Below are 15,472 nucleotides of genomic sequence, written 5' to 3'. Positions count from 1 at the left end.
GGTGTCTCCTTCTCTGGGGAAGAACCACCTCGACACTTTTGTATACAGTAGGGAACCTACTTTGTCAGGAAGTTTGGACTTGGTGATTCCTGGATACCTTCCAACTTCTACAGTTCTGTGATTCTATGATTCTATCATCTATGTGACTAGTCATACATGTACATAGAGGCGTTTGTACATATAAACGCATGTGTATCTGTCTACTAGCTTAGTCTTTCTGTTGGTTGGGCTTGAAGGACCAGAGTTGCAACAACCTCTCCTGTTTGGCTTCTGGCAATTCTGGCAAGATAAAGGATGTAAAATCGAAGTCAGATCTATTGCAATTCACTAGAAATAAGATAACATGTTTAAGATAGCAGGGATTGTTACTAGCAAACAAAGTTCTTGGACCTACTCTACTATTTTTATATTTGGTTAATAGCACTAGATAATGCCACTTCACCTCCCCATATGTATATTATTCATCAAATTAAGAAGGCGATAATTACTTAATCTCTTTCTTCAATATTATAAGATACAATTCATTTTCTAAAGTATATAAATTGTTAATACAACAGATATTAGTATGCTTGTATATAGATGAGTAAATAATAGGAAAAAGTAATAGCTATCAATTTAATTTTCCCTGCTATTCAATCAACTACGGAATTTAACATCTTATACATTCTACTAAAAATGTTCAGATCTCATTCACTCAAGTTCTCAAAAACATCCAACAGGTGCGTTTTTAGCTGATAGCTGATGATCTGGATGAAATAGGTTTTTACACCTTGCTTGCAATGTGCCTCATTTCTGCTTCAGTGCATCGCATAGTTTTAAATCTCTTAGATTTCATCATTCTGTGTAATGTCAATTCACATTGGTTGTTCTGCATTAAACAATGTAACATGATGGGTGGTAATACGGAAAATATAATACAATGTGACACATCAGGAATTCAAATGGTACTATGATTGGATAGTTGGTGTCAATTTAGATACGAAACTTCAGTTTCAAAATGAATCTGGCAGACACTAATGTAGTGAATGTTAGAGCAAATACTGTATGTGCGAAACTGTGAATTATGCAGTTCACTGCAGTGTGCTGAACAGGTGCAGAAATAGTCTGAAATATTAGGAAGGGTATTTGTAGTTGACATGTATACATGCTTAAAGCATACTGTAAGTTTATGTTACAAAATATCCATCTTCTTATTTATCTTTTCTATAATTGTTACTCATTTGTTTCAACTCTTTTCTAAATTACTAAAAAAAAAATAAACGAAAATTTCCATGTCACTGCTGTGTTGCTTTATACCAAGTGTAATTGGCATCACATATGTAGTCAAGTGTAAAAGGTACAGACGGTGCTAGCATCCACTTATCAGGAGTTACTAGCTTATAATATTAAGCTCCTTACTTCTTAATCATTTGACATTTCAATGAACTACTACCATGTAAACCTGCTCCAGATATGGGAAGTTTTGTCATAAGTGACTTACTGTCTTTCACGGTGTCATCTTATTTAAAAAAGAACACAATCTACACAATGTAATAGTACAAAATAAGATCTAGTTATTTTTTGAAGTAAAAAAAAAAATCACAGGTGTAAAAAAGAAATTGAGAATAAACAGTACAAAATATCTTGTTCTCTAAGAATCAGACAGCTGTAAAGTGATAAGTTTTCATAACTCAGGAAATTAGATTCATCTTTTTCTCCTGTCAGATCATCTGTACAAGTGAGACTCATTGGCTTGTTCGCCTAGAAAAGTTTTCCCCTGACCCTCCATATCTTCTTGTGACAATATATTTTCTGCAATTTGTTGGATATTCCTATGGCTTAGCTCTCCTTTAAAGGGCAGGGACTAAACTGCTTTCTCACAGGATTAAAACGTTTAAAATTTGTATAGAACTCCTAAAGTTTCTTATGATCTGTGTTCCAAAAGAGTTGAGAATTTAAAAATGTGTATAGAACTGTGTACACTTGCATGGGAAATGATAAGTCATGTCTTGAACTAGTGACTGAGCCAACTCAGGTGAGCTTGGGAGCAAGCACACCTCATTTAACAGTTATCAGTGGAGGCGAGAGCATCTCATTTGGAGATCTACGTCTCCAAACTCAAGGATCACACGGGCTTTCCTAAGGTAAGTAGATTCTCTCCCTTCTTTCACACCTACTGATATTATATCTGAGCAGATCATCCTTCATCTTGCTTTTCCCCCATCTTGCAACTCATGGCAAGCCAGACAGTCAAAATATTAAGAATGAATCACCTCAAAAGAATAATGTACTGCCTTGTAAGAGGAACCCCTAAAGTCACAAATGAGCAATTCCTGGGATTCATAAAATCATAGAATCATAGAATGGCCTGGGTTGAAAAGGACCTTAATGATCATCTAGTTTCAACTGCCTGCTATGTGCAGGGTCGTCAGCCACTAGACGAGGCTGCCCAGAACCACATCCAACATTGCCTTGAATGCCTCCAAGGATGGAGCATCCACAACCTCCTTGGGCAACCTGTTCCAGTGTGTCATCACCCTCTGAGTGAAAAACTTCTTCCTAATATCTAACCTAAACCTCCCCTGTCTCAGTTTGACTATTCCCCCTTATCCAATCACTATCCACCCTCGTAAACAGCTGTTCCTCCTCCTGTTTATATGGTCCCTTCAAGTACTGGAGGGCCACAATGAGATCTCCCCAGAGCCTTCTCTTTTTCAAGCTAAACAAACTCAGTTCCCTAACCTTTCTTCATAGGAGAGGTACTCCAGTCCTCTGATCATTTTAGTGGCCTCCTCTGGACCAGCTCCAGGAGCTCCACATCCTTTCTGTACTAGGGTTCCCAGGCTGGATGCAGTACTCCAGATGGGGCCTCACAAGAGCCAAGTAGAGGAGGACAATAAACCTCTCTCTCCTTGCTGGCCACCCCTTTTTTAATGCAGCCCAGAGCACAGTTGGTCTTCCAGGCTGCAAGTGCACATTGCTGGCACATGTCCAGCTTTTTGTCCACCAGGACCCTCAAGTCTTTCTCCACAGAGTTGCTCTCGAGGAGATGTTCCCTCAGTTTGTATAAGTACATGGATTGCTCCAACCCAGGTGCAGCACACTGCACTTGGCCTTATTGAACCTCATTAGGTTTTATTGGGCCCATTTCTCCAGACTGTCCAGGTCCCTCTGGATGACTTCACTTCCTTCCAATGTATCAACTGCACCGCTCAGCTTGGTGTCATCCGCAAACTTGCTGAGGGTGCACTCGATGCCATTATTTGTGTCATTTATGAAGATGTTGAAGGGCACTGGTCCCAAGACTGACCCCTGAGGGGCATCACTTGCAACCAGCCTCCACCCTGACACAGAACCATTGATCACAACACCTTGCTTGCATCCAGCCAGTCAATTCCTAATCCATCAAACAGTCCATCCTTCAAATCCACACCTCTCCAACTTAGAGAGAAGGATGTGGTGACGGACCACATCAAAGGCTTTGCAAAAGTCCAGGTAGATGACATCTGTTGCCCTTCCACTGAAACCATCATTCCATCAAAGAAGGCCACCAGATTGGTCAGGCATGACCTGCCCTTGGTGAAGCCATGCTGGCTGCCTTGAATCACCTCTTTGTCTCATATGTGCCCTAACATAGCTTCTAGGAAGATCTGCTCCATGATCTTCCCTGGCAAAGAGGTGAGGATCACCAGCCTGTAGTTCCCTGGGTCTTCCTTTCTTCCTTTCTTAAAAATATGAGTAATGTTTCCCTTTTTCCAGTCACCAGATAGCCATGATTTTTCAAATATGATGGAGAGCGGTTTGCCAACTACATCAGCCATCTCTTTCAAAACCCTAGAATGGATATCATCAGGCCCCATGGACTTATACACATTCAATTTCATGACGAGGACTTGGACTTGTTTCACTGTTACAATGGGACAGTAACCACTCCCCACACCCTCATCTAGATCCTCATGGTCCTGGAAGAAATGGGACACCTGACCACCCATGAAGACTGAGGCAAAGCACTCACTGAGTACCTCAGCTTTTTCTATGTCTGAGGAAGCTGCATTACCTTTCATAAGAGGTGGAACACTCTCCTTGACCTGTCTCTTCGGCCTGTCTCCTCCTCCTTATGTACCTGTAGAACCCCTTCTTGTTATCTTTCACATCCCTTGCCAAATTCAACTCCATCTGTGCCTTGGCTTTCCTAATCCTATCTCTACACACACGGATAGCAGCTCTGTATTCCTTCCAGGCTACATGACCCTGCTTTCACTTTCTGTACATTTTCCTCTTTTCTCTCAGTTTAAGCTGCAGCTCCTTGAACATCCACAGTGGTCACCTGCCTCCCCAGCTCGACTTCTTCCCCTGGGGGATGGAGAGCCATTGCACTCTCAGAAGGGTATCCTTGAAGAGATGCCAGTTCTGTACCCGTGTCCCTAAGGACAGTTTTCAGGGGATCCCACTCAGCAGTTCCTTGAGCAGATGGAAGTTTGGTCTCCTAAAGCACAGGGTCCTAGCTCTGATTTTTGCCAGGCCTGTATTCTTCAAGATCACAAACTCCACCACGGCATGGTAACAACAGCCCAGGATGCCTCCAACCTTACCCTCTTTTATGTTCTCCTCTGCACTGGTGAGCATCAAGTCCAGTAAGGCTTCACCTCAGGTTGGTCCATCTATTATGGTCACAAGTTACACCAGAGGAGGTTTAGGTTAGACATAAGGAAGAACTTTTTCTCTCAGAGAGTTGTCAGGCAATGGAATGGCCTGCCCAGGGAGGTGGTGGAGTCACCGTCCCTGGAAGTGTTCAAGAGGCATCTGGATGAGGAGCTGCAAGATGTGGTTTAGTGTTTGTGGTAGCAATGGTAATGGGAGGATGGTTGGACTAGATGATTTTGCAGGTCATTTCCAACCTTGCGATTCTATGATTCTATGATTACCTGGACTAGGAGCTTATCCTCGACAGAATTCAGGAATCTCCTGGCTTGTCTGCCACCCACTGTACCACTACACCAGCAGATACTGGGGTGGTTGAAATCCAACAATCAGGACTAGAGCCTGCGAGCATGACATCTCCTTCAGGTGAAGCAAGAAGGCCTCATCAATAGGCTCCATCTGATCAGGTGGCTTGTAGGAGACTCCAATCACTAGAAGACCTTTACTGGTCTGATTCTTGATTTTAACCCAAAAGCTTTTGCCCTGATTGTGGTTGTTCCTCAAACACAACTAAATCACAGAATCAGAATCACAGAATCACCCGGGTTGGAAGGGACCTCAAGGATCATGTAGTTCCAACCCCCCTGCCTAGCAGGGCCACCAAACATACACATTTAGATCAGGTTGCCCAGGACCCCGTCCAACCTGGCCTTGAACACGTCCAAGGACGGGGCATCCACAACCTCCCTGGGCAGCCCGTTCCAGGGCCTAACCACTCTCCTTGTATAGAACTTCCCCCTAACATCCAACCTAAATCTTCCCTCCTTCAACTTGGATCCATAGATCCTGGATTCCCAATGCCAAGTACAGCATAAATCATCAAAAAATGGGAACCCATAAGGAACAATGGTCCAATTATTAAGTCCCATTCTAAAATGGCAGATTTTTTGAGTAAGTTAGACAATACTATATTAACAACTATGAAAAGTATTATCAGCATCTGCTGCAGCATAGCAGCTATTGTGCATTTCACATATAATGCATTTCACTCCTCTGAGGAAGAACTAAAAGGGGAAAATGAGCTTTTAAAAGCTCGTGTCAGACAACTGGAGAATAAAATTACATTTCTGACAGGGCGAATTGTCCCATCGACAACTAGTATTTCTCCTCTGAAAATGAGAACTATATCATTAAATGAGGAAAAAGATCCAGATCAGCAGGATTCTTGGATCCTTGTTGAACCAAAAAATAAAAGGAAATCTAATCAGATAGGAAAGGTCTGACTAGAAGACCTGTGAACCTCAGATCCTCTAGAGATAAGGCCAATCATTACACAAATAACAACGGAGGTTCAGGAGAGACTGACAGGATTGTCACCTGAGGACTGCCCCCTGCTCCCTGTCCCACACCACTCTACATGTGACTGTCCTCCTGTAGACAGCCACTGAACTTATGGATCTGTTACAGCAGTTTAAACAAAAACTGCAAGAGAGCATACCAGTTTGGCTTCTAAGGTTGTGGAACATGGGAGGCAGAGCGTGGTTATTAATGGACAGTAAATTTCTACTCTCATTCATTACCACACATCTAGCTCTCAGGCAAAGACTGTATGCAACTGTAATGCACAATGATAAAAATAATTCAGTACAGTGAATAGCTGTATGTAGAATCACGAGACCAAATAAAAGTGACATTCCAATAAATATTAGTTTGTGAACTTTAATAGAAGAACTTCGAAATTACATTGGAGAACTAGATATGGAGGAGTCAGTCTACGATGATGCCTTCAGAATCCAGACCTAGTTAAGTTTTCAGCAGAGATAAGAGATCTCATCCTACAACAGGCACCTCCCCACCAGTATGACACATTAGTGTCCACGCTGAATCCCCCATGGGCCTTTGAATCCAATGTCCAGCAGACCTCTCAATTGGTGGCTGACTCGGGAGAAACAGAGCTCCTAAGGACTAGGTGAAATATTTGGATACTGAAAGGAGCTGAGGTCTTCCCTGTAAATAAGCTGGGAGACACACCCCACAAACATCTTAATTGGAACCCATGTAGGTATCCTGAAAAAGATGTTTAATGGTTTGATCCAGGTTGGAGTTGCAAAAATTGGTAACCAACTGAATCATGTCCTCCTTCTGCTATGGAATGGAAAAAAAAAATTCCAAACACCCCAAAAAAAGCAAACTACTACAAACTACACCCCAAAAAAGGAACTACTGAACAAACAATAACAAAAAAATATGGAACATGGAATATTTTGCATTTCCCAGCAGAAGGAAAACTTGCTCAGGTGACTCAGGCTACTATGTCTGAGACACCTGAGGAAAAAGAATTGGTAAGTGTGCAACTATTTTTATGAAGAAGGGTACCAGATTCCCTGCAACTGGGACCACCAGGCAGGACTGGAGGCCCTGCGTTGAACTGAGGATCTTGTAGTTCCAGAAGCATGTACAACGAGTAATGGAAGTGGTGGGCACAGGTGCAGAAACTTCAATTATCTATGGTTACCCAACTAAACTTAATGGAAGCAGGGCTATGATTGGTGGGTTTGGGGGACAGACCACCCCTGTAAACCAGGGGTGGTTGAAGCTGGCTGTTGAGTATCTCCCACCCTAGGAATATAAGGTGTCTATTGCCCCAGTACTGAATGAAGAAGTATTTACTGGGTATAAGCATATTATGGAGCCTGACTCTACAGATGAATGTGGGAGAGTTCAGACTTAGAGAGAGATGTATTGGTGTACAGGTGATATTAAGAAGCTGTGAGAAACATGAACCCATTCACCTGCCAGAGCTGCACCAGGTTACTAATACAAAACAGTACAGACTCCCAAGGGGGCAAGAGGAGATCTTGAGAACAGTGCAGGAACTCAAAAAAGTGGGAACCATAAAGCCTGCACATAGCCCATATAATTTCCCCATATGGCAGGTATGAAAGTCTCACAGTACATGGAGAATGACAGTAGACTATAGAGGACTGAATAAAGTCAGACCGCCAATTTATGCAGCTGTTCCCAACATTTCTTCCCTAATTGAACATTGAGTAGGGAGATAGAAACCTACCATTGTGTCCTAGACTTGGCAAATGCATTCTTCAGTATTCCAACCCATGAAGAATTGCAAGATCAGTTTTCATTTACATGAGAAGGGAGGCAGTGGACCTTTCAGATCCTGCCTCAAAGGTACTTTCGCACACCTATGTTTTGTCATAACCTAGTGGCACATGACCTGGCAAAGTGGAATAAACCAAACAATATCAAACTCTACCACTATACTGGTGATCTTGTGCTGATGTCTGACTCACTGAAGGCATTAGAAAAGGTGGTGGATTTATTGACCACCTATTTCAGAGGAAGGGTGGGCTATGAAGTAACAGAAAGTGCAAGGATTAGGCCTACCAGTGAAATTCCTGGGTGTAGCTTGGTCTGGAAAGACCAAAGTACTAGCCAGTGCCATAATAGACAAGGTTTTGGACATTCCAGTCCCCACCACGACAAGGCAGCTGCAAGAAATTTTGCATATATTAGGATACTGGCATTCCCTTGTAACTTACATAGTGTAGCTGCTGAAGCCTTGTCATGGAGTTATTCCTAGATATAAGTCCATGATAGAGGGGCACAGGCCCCACGAAAAAAGAGAAAAAAAAGGAAAGGCTATTAATGGTTTACCACAACCCAGACAGCCCTGGGCCGTGAGTGCTCCAGGAGAGGGGGAAGGCCAGAGAGCTAGCAGATAGTTTTCACAAAACAGTGGCAACGATTAGAGGGGGAACAGTAATTTACTGAATTTAACTAAATCAAACAATATGAGAGAGATAAGAGTATCCCAAATGTGAGTCAAACCATGATAGTGCGAGGGAAAGCACGTGCTTTTCTGAGTGGTGAGCTGGGACAGCTGAGCCAGGGCCAGAGAGCAACAGGCAGACACTCGGGCCCTGTCTGGAGCTCCACCCCACTTCCTCTTCCCGCCAGGGCCTCTGGGGATGTCACTCCCCTCCCCTCCCATCAGGGTACTCAAAGTGTCCATAAAAGGCAGTAAATGGAACCAGAACATTATCTCGTTAACTCCCACTGGCCTATATGATGTTCTGATGTGGAATACTGAAAACAAAAAATCACAAAGCCACAACAAGCCTTTATACAGATTCACGAAAAAAAAAAAGCGCCAACTGTGGGACTAAGAGAGAATGGAATAAAAGGCCTTCCAGAAAAAAAAAATAGCTCTTAAACAGGCCAGGGTGTTGGGTATATTTGATCCTACCCTTTCAGATGAACTAGACATCCTTGTAACTCAGGACAGGATTAGTTGGGTGTTATGGAAGAACCAAAATTCCATTTGAACCTCAATTGGGTTGTAGTCTCAGGTTTGGCATGGAGCAGAAGAGAGGCATACTTTGATTGAAAAATGGTTATTGGCCACCTACTCCACATTATAGGCTGTAGAGCCAATAACCCAAATGGCCGAGGTTGTATTTAAAACAACCTTGCCAATTCAGGGGTAGGTAAAAGGTCACATCCGTCACATCCACCTTATTGAAAGGTATAAGGAATTCTAAAGGCAGCTCTGAAGATAGACTTACAGTCCCTGCAGGAGTGAACAAAGAAACTCCATGAAACCCTGCAGGACTTAAATGAAAGGCTTAGAGATGGCAGACAAATTGTCCTGAAGATGATAAAGACTGCTTGGACTTCTCTGCTTAGGATCCAAATTGTGGACACTGATAAGCAGATAAAGCCCCAAGTTGGCAATGAAAATAATCTTCAGCTCCCACCCCTGAGAACCTAAGTACCCACAGAATAGATTGGCCTAGGAAGGTGTAAGTAGGACCAAAGTGCTGTGGTTTATTTACACCCTGGGGTAGATTACTGGAGGTTGAGGGATCAGTATTCCCTTTGTTAAAAGGTTCACAGCCTACAGACATGGTGGTCAATCCTCCAGTTTTCATCACTAAGGGGACCTTATGGCAAATCAGGACCCCCCCTTTGGTACCCTGTACAGTTATACAGTCTCATATACCAAGCCAAAGAATATGGTACAGATGGCCTGGACAGGTGCCTGTGCAGGCCAAAGTGTTTTTTCAGGACAGGAATATGGCCTGTGTCTTGCTGTGGAGGGTGGATCTACTCCTTCTTGTATCTTTGAAACATCTGTACCACTCCCCTGGAGTCTCTTTGAGTCCACAGGATGACTGGGAGGAACAACATGATGTTAAGACATTTCAGTGTCACCGTGAGATCAGTGCGACATGTTGTGATGGACTTTTGAACTGTATGGAACTGGTAGAAATGGCCTGAACCTCCACTGGTCCATTGAGTACTGGCCTATGAAGAAAAAAGGACTTTAACAAGAAACCAATCTTCAAGCACTTTGTATTCTGTCGATCTACATTGTGACAGGCATCGCAGTGCATTGGCTCACTGTAAAGGAAAGGGCTTGCTTTTAACCTGCTTGATCATTGGTTCACTCAGAGGAAGGATGGAATACATGGGAAATGCTAGATCATGGCTTGAACCAGTGACTGTGCACCTGGTGAGAAGACTGGACTGACCCAGAGGAGATCCAGCAATGCACCTGAGTGATCAGAAGGGGTGAATTCTAGATCTGTCCTTTCCTAGAACTCAAGGCAGTGGAGACAAAAGTATCTCTGAGAGATCTGGAGATCCAGAGATCTCTGCCTAACCAAGGACTGCATGGGCCTTCTTAAGGTAAGCAGATTCTTTTCCTTTTTCTGCACCTCCTGAAGTTACATCTGAGTAGACCATCCCTGAATTTACAACTCCTTAATCTTATAACTGGTCTAGATGTGTATAGAAATGTATAGATGTATATAGTGATTTATTTCTCTGAAAGAAAAATTAGATTAAGTATAAACAGAATCTAGAAAAAGATTATGTGGGAAATGAAAAGATTTTATTTTTAAAGTGGAAGAGGCAAGACTGACTTTGGACAGGACTTCATCAGGGTCCTGCTTAACATTTCCAATGAAAAAATATGAATCCTATAAAGTCTCTAGTGCTAGACAGAAACAGAGGGAGCATCACAAAGTCTACTTTCCTACTTGGAAAACAGGAAAAAAAGAAGAAAAAAAAAAAGAAAGAAAACAGTATGATAGCTAAAAAACAGGGTGCATCAGATAGGGATAACTCACTGCATCTGATAAGACATGAAGGAAGAATTAATTCCTTTTTTGTGCTATGTAGTTCTAGCCATTCAAGAAATATCTTTTTTGTGGTAACTGCTAACCTTCTATGTTTCTTCTTTTCTGTGAGATTAGCAGCTTTTTTTTTTTTTTTTTTTTTTTTTTTTTTGTTTTGCCTGAGCATAATAGGATGGCTTTCTCAGAGAGGGGAAAAAAATAACTCAGATCCCCTTTAAGTGGTTCTAACAATATTTCAGAGGGGAGAAAAACAGCTGCTTCAGTGTTATTGAGGAACAGGAAAATCAGCTTTGCTTCTAGTTTCACCAGCAGTGATTTATTCCACTGCTCAATTTTTGCAGTTGCCATTGTTTTGCAGGAAGTTAGAGGATCATGTAATTTTTTTTGAAAAATAACATGTAATATTTCCTGGTGGATGTTATGTGCCGCCATTGTTTTGACAGGTCAGTACAATGATGTGTTATAGATGAGATCAAACAAAGTGCTAAAGATAAATGGTAGGGCACAGTGCCTGGAGACAGCAGCAGTCAGGAGCCAGCAGACTAAAAATAGTGATGGTTGCTCAACTGTTTAGCATAACTCACTTAAAGAAGTGTATTTACAAACATGTTTTCCTCCAGTTCCCGCTTCTGACATAGTATTAAATTGTTGCCTGAGGCCTACTTCTGAGTATCTGTGGATCATAGCTGCATTAGCAGGCTACTGTAGTCTCCTGAAAATAAGAGACTTGGTAACAATTTTCTCCCTGTTTGCAGAATCAAGATTGAAGAGGGAGAATGACTGTGTGGTTTAATGCCTTTATGTTACAGTATCTTATGCTAAAAATATTTATTAACTTGGATTTGACACACATTAATTTATTAAATTACTTCTAAAGTGGCAAATTACTTCTGATGGTAGTCAAGGTATGAAAAATAAGAAAAATACTTTTTTTTTTTTTTTTTTTTTTTTTTGGTAGCTGCATTGATAGTTACAATATGAGGGGTTGCACTGAAAGTAATGCTTTCTATTTATTATGTTGACCTGTAATGTCAGAGACAAGTGTTCATGGTATGGCAGTAGAGAACAAACAGTCTCAACAGTATTTCACTAAAATTGGTTGCTGTGTAACACATGCAGCAGAGGAGCAGTCTGACAAAATTGCATATGACATAGAATTATGTACGAAATAAAGCTGTGTCATTGAATGCCTCCATACGGAGGAAAAAAAGAAAAGGTATCTACTGGCATTCATTGGCACTTGTTGAACGTTTATGGAGATTAAATAGTGTATGTGAGTACAGTGTGTGGTGCATTAGACTGGCAACAGTGACAGTGGGCCCCTCTGCTGGTACAGATTTTTATGAGCACTGCATGTAGGCACTTAATCATCTCTGATGAAAATGCACAGATAATGGTGATGACTACACTGAAGAAAAATGTAGATGAGAATTTGCTCTATCAAATAGCGGTTTGGGGCTCTTTGTATCTACTGTAGTTTCCATGAAAATAAATACGAGGCATTATTTTCAGAATGGTACAAATGCCTTTGTATTCCTTCCTAGTACCTGGTTTAGTGTTGTGTATGACATTTTGAAGAAACAACATTGATGTTTTAGTCAGTGTTAAGCAGTGCTTGCATTAAGTCACGGACTTTTCGGCTTCTTATGTACATATATTTCGGCTTCTTATATATATTTTATATATATGCATATATATATATATGTGCATATATAATATATATATATATTTTTTAAGGAAAATTGTTTCTTCTTGTGGATATTATGTAATCCCATGGCTTCAGTGTTGATTTGCCTTTCATGTCAAGCTTGTATGTTTTTCATCTCTTTGAAATTATATTTCTAAGTGTAGTTCAGTAAATCAAAGGGCATTGCTGTTCCCAGCAAATTACCACTCCTCTGACTTTCAAATATCTTTTGTTGTAAATGGGACTGATTTGTAAAAATCAGACTCTCAGCGAAAAAAAGAAACACATATTTTAGCAGAGTAAAATTACCATCCACAACTCCTTTTTATTATTATTATTATTATTTTCTTATCTCCCTGTTTCAATGCACCAATATCCATTGACCACAAAGCTTTATGGGACCTAAGACAGTAAAAATATGTGCCCTGAAACTTGAGAAGCCATTGCATTAATGTATTTTCATATCAGTCCAGTCTTAACTCAGCTAGATTGTCTCCCTCTTTTATTGACTCCTTTGAACCATGTTTAAATAATTCTATTCTTTTTACAATTCTTTACATGTAATTTGATTTCTTTTTTATTAACTTCAAGAATGAAGTAAATTTGGACTATATACAGAAAAATACACACAGTGTACAATTGTGCGTACGATTTCACTATATTTGTATGATACTAGGCAACCAGACTTAGAAGATCAACCATAAATTGCTACAAGTGTATGTCTGAACCCTCCCCTGTTTTTGGCTCTAAGCTTGCTTTCTGAGGCATTTCTTGTGATAAGACTCTGACATCTACATTTGAAACCGTTTCTTAGGAGCTGTTTGCCTTCAGAAGAGCCTGCTCAAAGTGTATACTGGTGGAAGACCTGTCACCAAATGTCTACAGCTTCATATTTGAGATTGGGGAATTATACCATCATATTCTGTGAAAAACTAGATGCAGGTGGGCACCTCCCTGCTCCCTCTTATCTGCTGGCAAGACTCGGAAGATGGGAACAAAGGAGTTTCTGCTGAGATCCCAAAGCTGGAAGCTGTCACTCCACAGAGAGCTGGTTTGACCACTTTTGACTTATTTATGTTTGTATTGCTGTTGGAAGTAGCCAACATCAGCTGAACAACAACCTCCCAACAACCCATTACTACTGAAAATCAACGTCTATACTATGAGGAACAGCTGGAATCCATGTTGGTGACTATCTCTCTCTTAATTCCTACAAAGACTCCTTGCTTTTATTTCCTATCTTTTCTATCACCCATCTTCCCTTCCCCGTCTCCCTAAATGACCAGGATTTGCAATCGACTGTTTGGGCTAACATTTGACCCTTTATGTCTTAATCTGTCTGTCAGGTATACATCCACTGAAAGAATCTCCTCTCCTTTCTCTAAGTTGGAGCAAGACAATGTAATGAAGCATTTTCATGGTACTGAGTTTGCCTTTAATTTCAAACAGCTGATTACAAATATTGTTTGTTCTGTTTCCAAGAAAAGAACAGAATGGAGCAGAAAAGAGCAGCTCAGTTGAAAGAGATCTACAGAAGTCATCCAGTCCAACTGAATGCACTCTTCATGGCTAACTAAAACATAAGCATATTATAAAGAACATTATCCAAGTGACTTTTGAACGCTGATAGGCATGGGACAACAACCAGCTGTCTAGGAAGCTCATTTCAGTGTTTGTCCACCTTCACGTAAACATATTTTTTTCCTATTTATATAGTCTAAAAGTCCCCTGGGGCAACTTTGTCTTTTGATTGTGTCCTATCACTGTTTACCAGGACATTTATCTCTTCACTTCCCCTCCAAAGAAATTCATAAAGATCAAAGAGGTTTCTTTTTAGCCTCCTTTTCTCTAAACTGGACAAGCTATCTACGTATATCGATTCTTCTTATAGCATATGCCTTCCAGGTCTTTTAACAGCTCTCTGTCCTCCTTTGCATGCATTCAATTGTCTTAACATAAGTTTTATTTTGTGGAACCCAGAACTGTACATTATATCTTAGGTGAGACCACACAGATGCTAAATATAGTAGGGGAGAATAATCTCTTGTGATATGTTGTCTGTGGTTTGTTTAGTGCACATCAAAATGCAGTTCACATTCATGGCTGCCAGAGCTCACTGCTGATTCTTGTTGAATCAATCAGCTCCCAGATCACTTTCTGTGGAGCTATTGTTTATGTACTCATCTCCTAACCTATATCTATGTCCAGCATTATTCAATTCCATGTGCGGAACCCAAAATTTACCTTCATTGAATTCCATGCCACTCCTGAAAGATCAATACTGAAATGTACCTACATGCCTCCAGAGAGGCAACAACACCTCCCCGTTCAGTGTTATCTGTCAAATTGCTCTTTATTTTATTCAAATTTAAGGGTGGAATTCTGTCCTATTTTTGGCTGAAATAAAGTTAACTTTCTTCCTAGTAGCAGGTAAAGTACTGTGTTTGGGAAGAAACATAATAGAGAAACATAATACTGATAAGAAACATAATACTGATGTTTTAGTTGGTGCCGAACAGTGTTTACATTAAGTCAACTTTTCATAGAACTGTGCCAGCAAGAAGGCTGAGTTCATATGAGGAGCTGGGAGGCAAAACAACCAGGTCAACTAAGCCAAACTGACAAAGGAATATTCCCTACCATATCACATCATCAGGAGAGGTCAGCCAGGACTTCTGCCACTGCTCGAGAACTGACTGGGCACTGGTCAGCTGATGATGAGCAATTGCATATGTATCACCCGTGTTGTTTACTCTTATCCTCTACCCTTTCCATCCCTCTATTCTTCTCTTAAACTGTACTCTTGACTCATGAATTCTCTTATCTTTTTGTCTTATTTATTTATTTATTTTAATTCTCTCTCCCATCTCTGTGGGAAAGGGAGAGAGGTGATTTAACAGCTGTATGTTGCTCAGCTGTCTGCTGGGTTAAACCATCTGACTGCTTAGCCAAGAATGCTACTCTACCATGGTTTCATAAGACAATATTTTGTGAACCATGA

This window comes from Centrocercus urophasianus, unplaced genomic scaffold (assembly GCF_019232065.1).
Source record: "Centrocercus urophasianus isolate 14NV4802_14NV808 unplaced genomic scaffold, USGS_Curo_1.0 seq_9, whole genome shotgun sequence".
Lineage (NCBI taxonomy): Eukaryota > Metazoa > Chordata > Aves > Galliformes > Phasianidae > Centrocercus > Centrocercus urophasianus.
Note: the sequence above shows the minus strand (reverse complement) of the source record.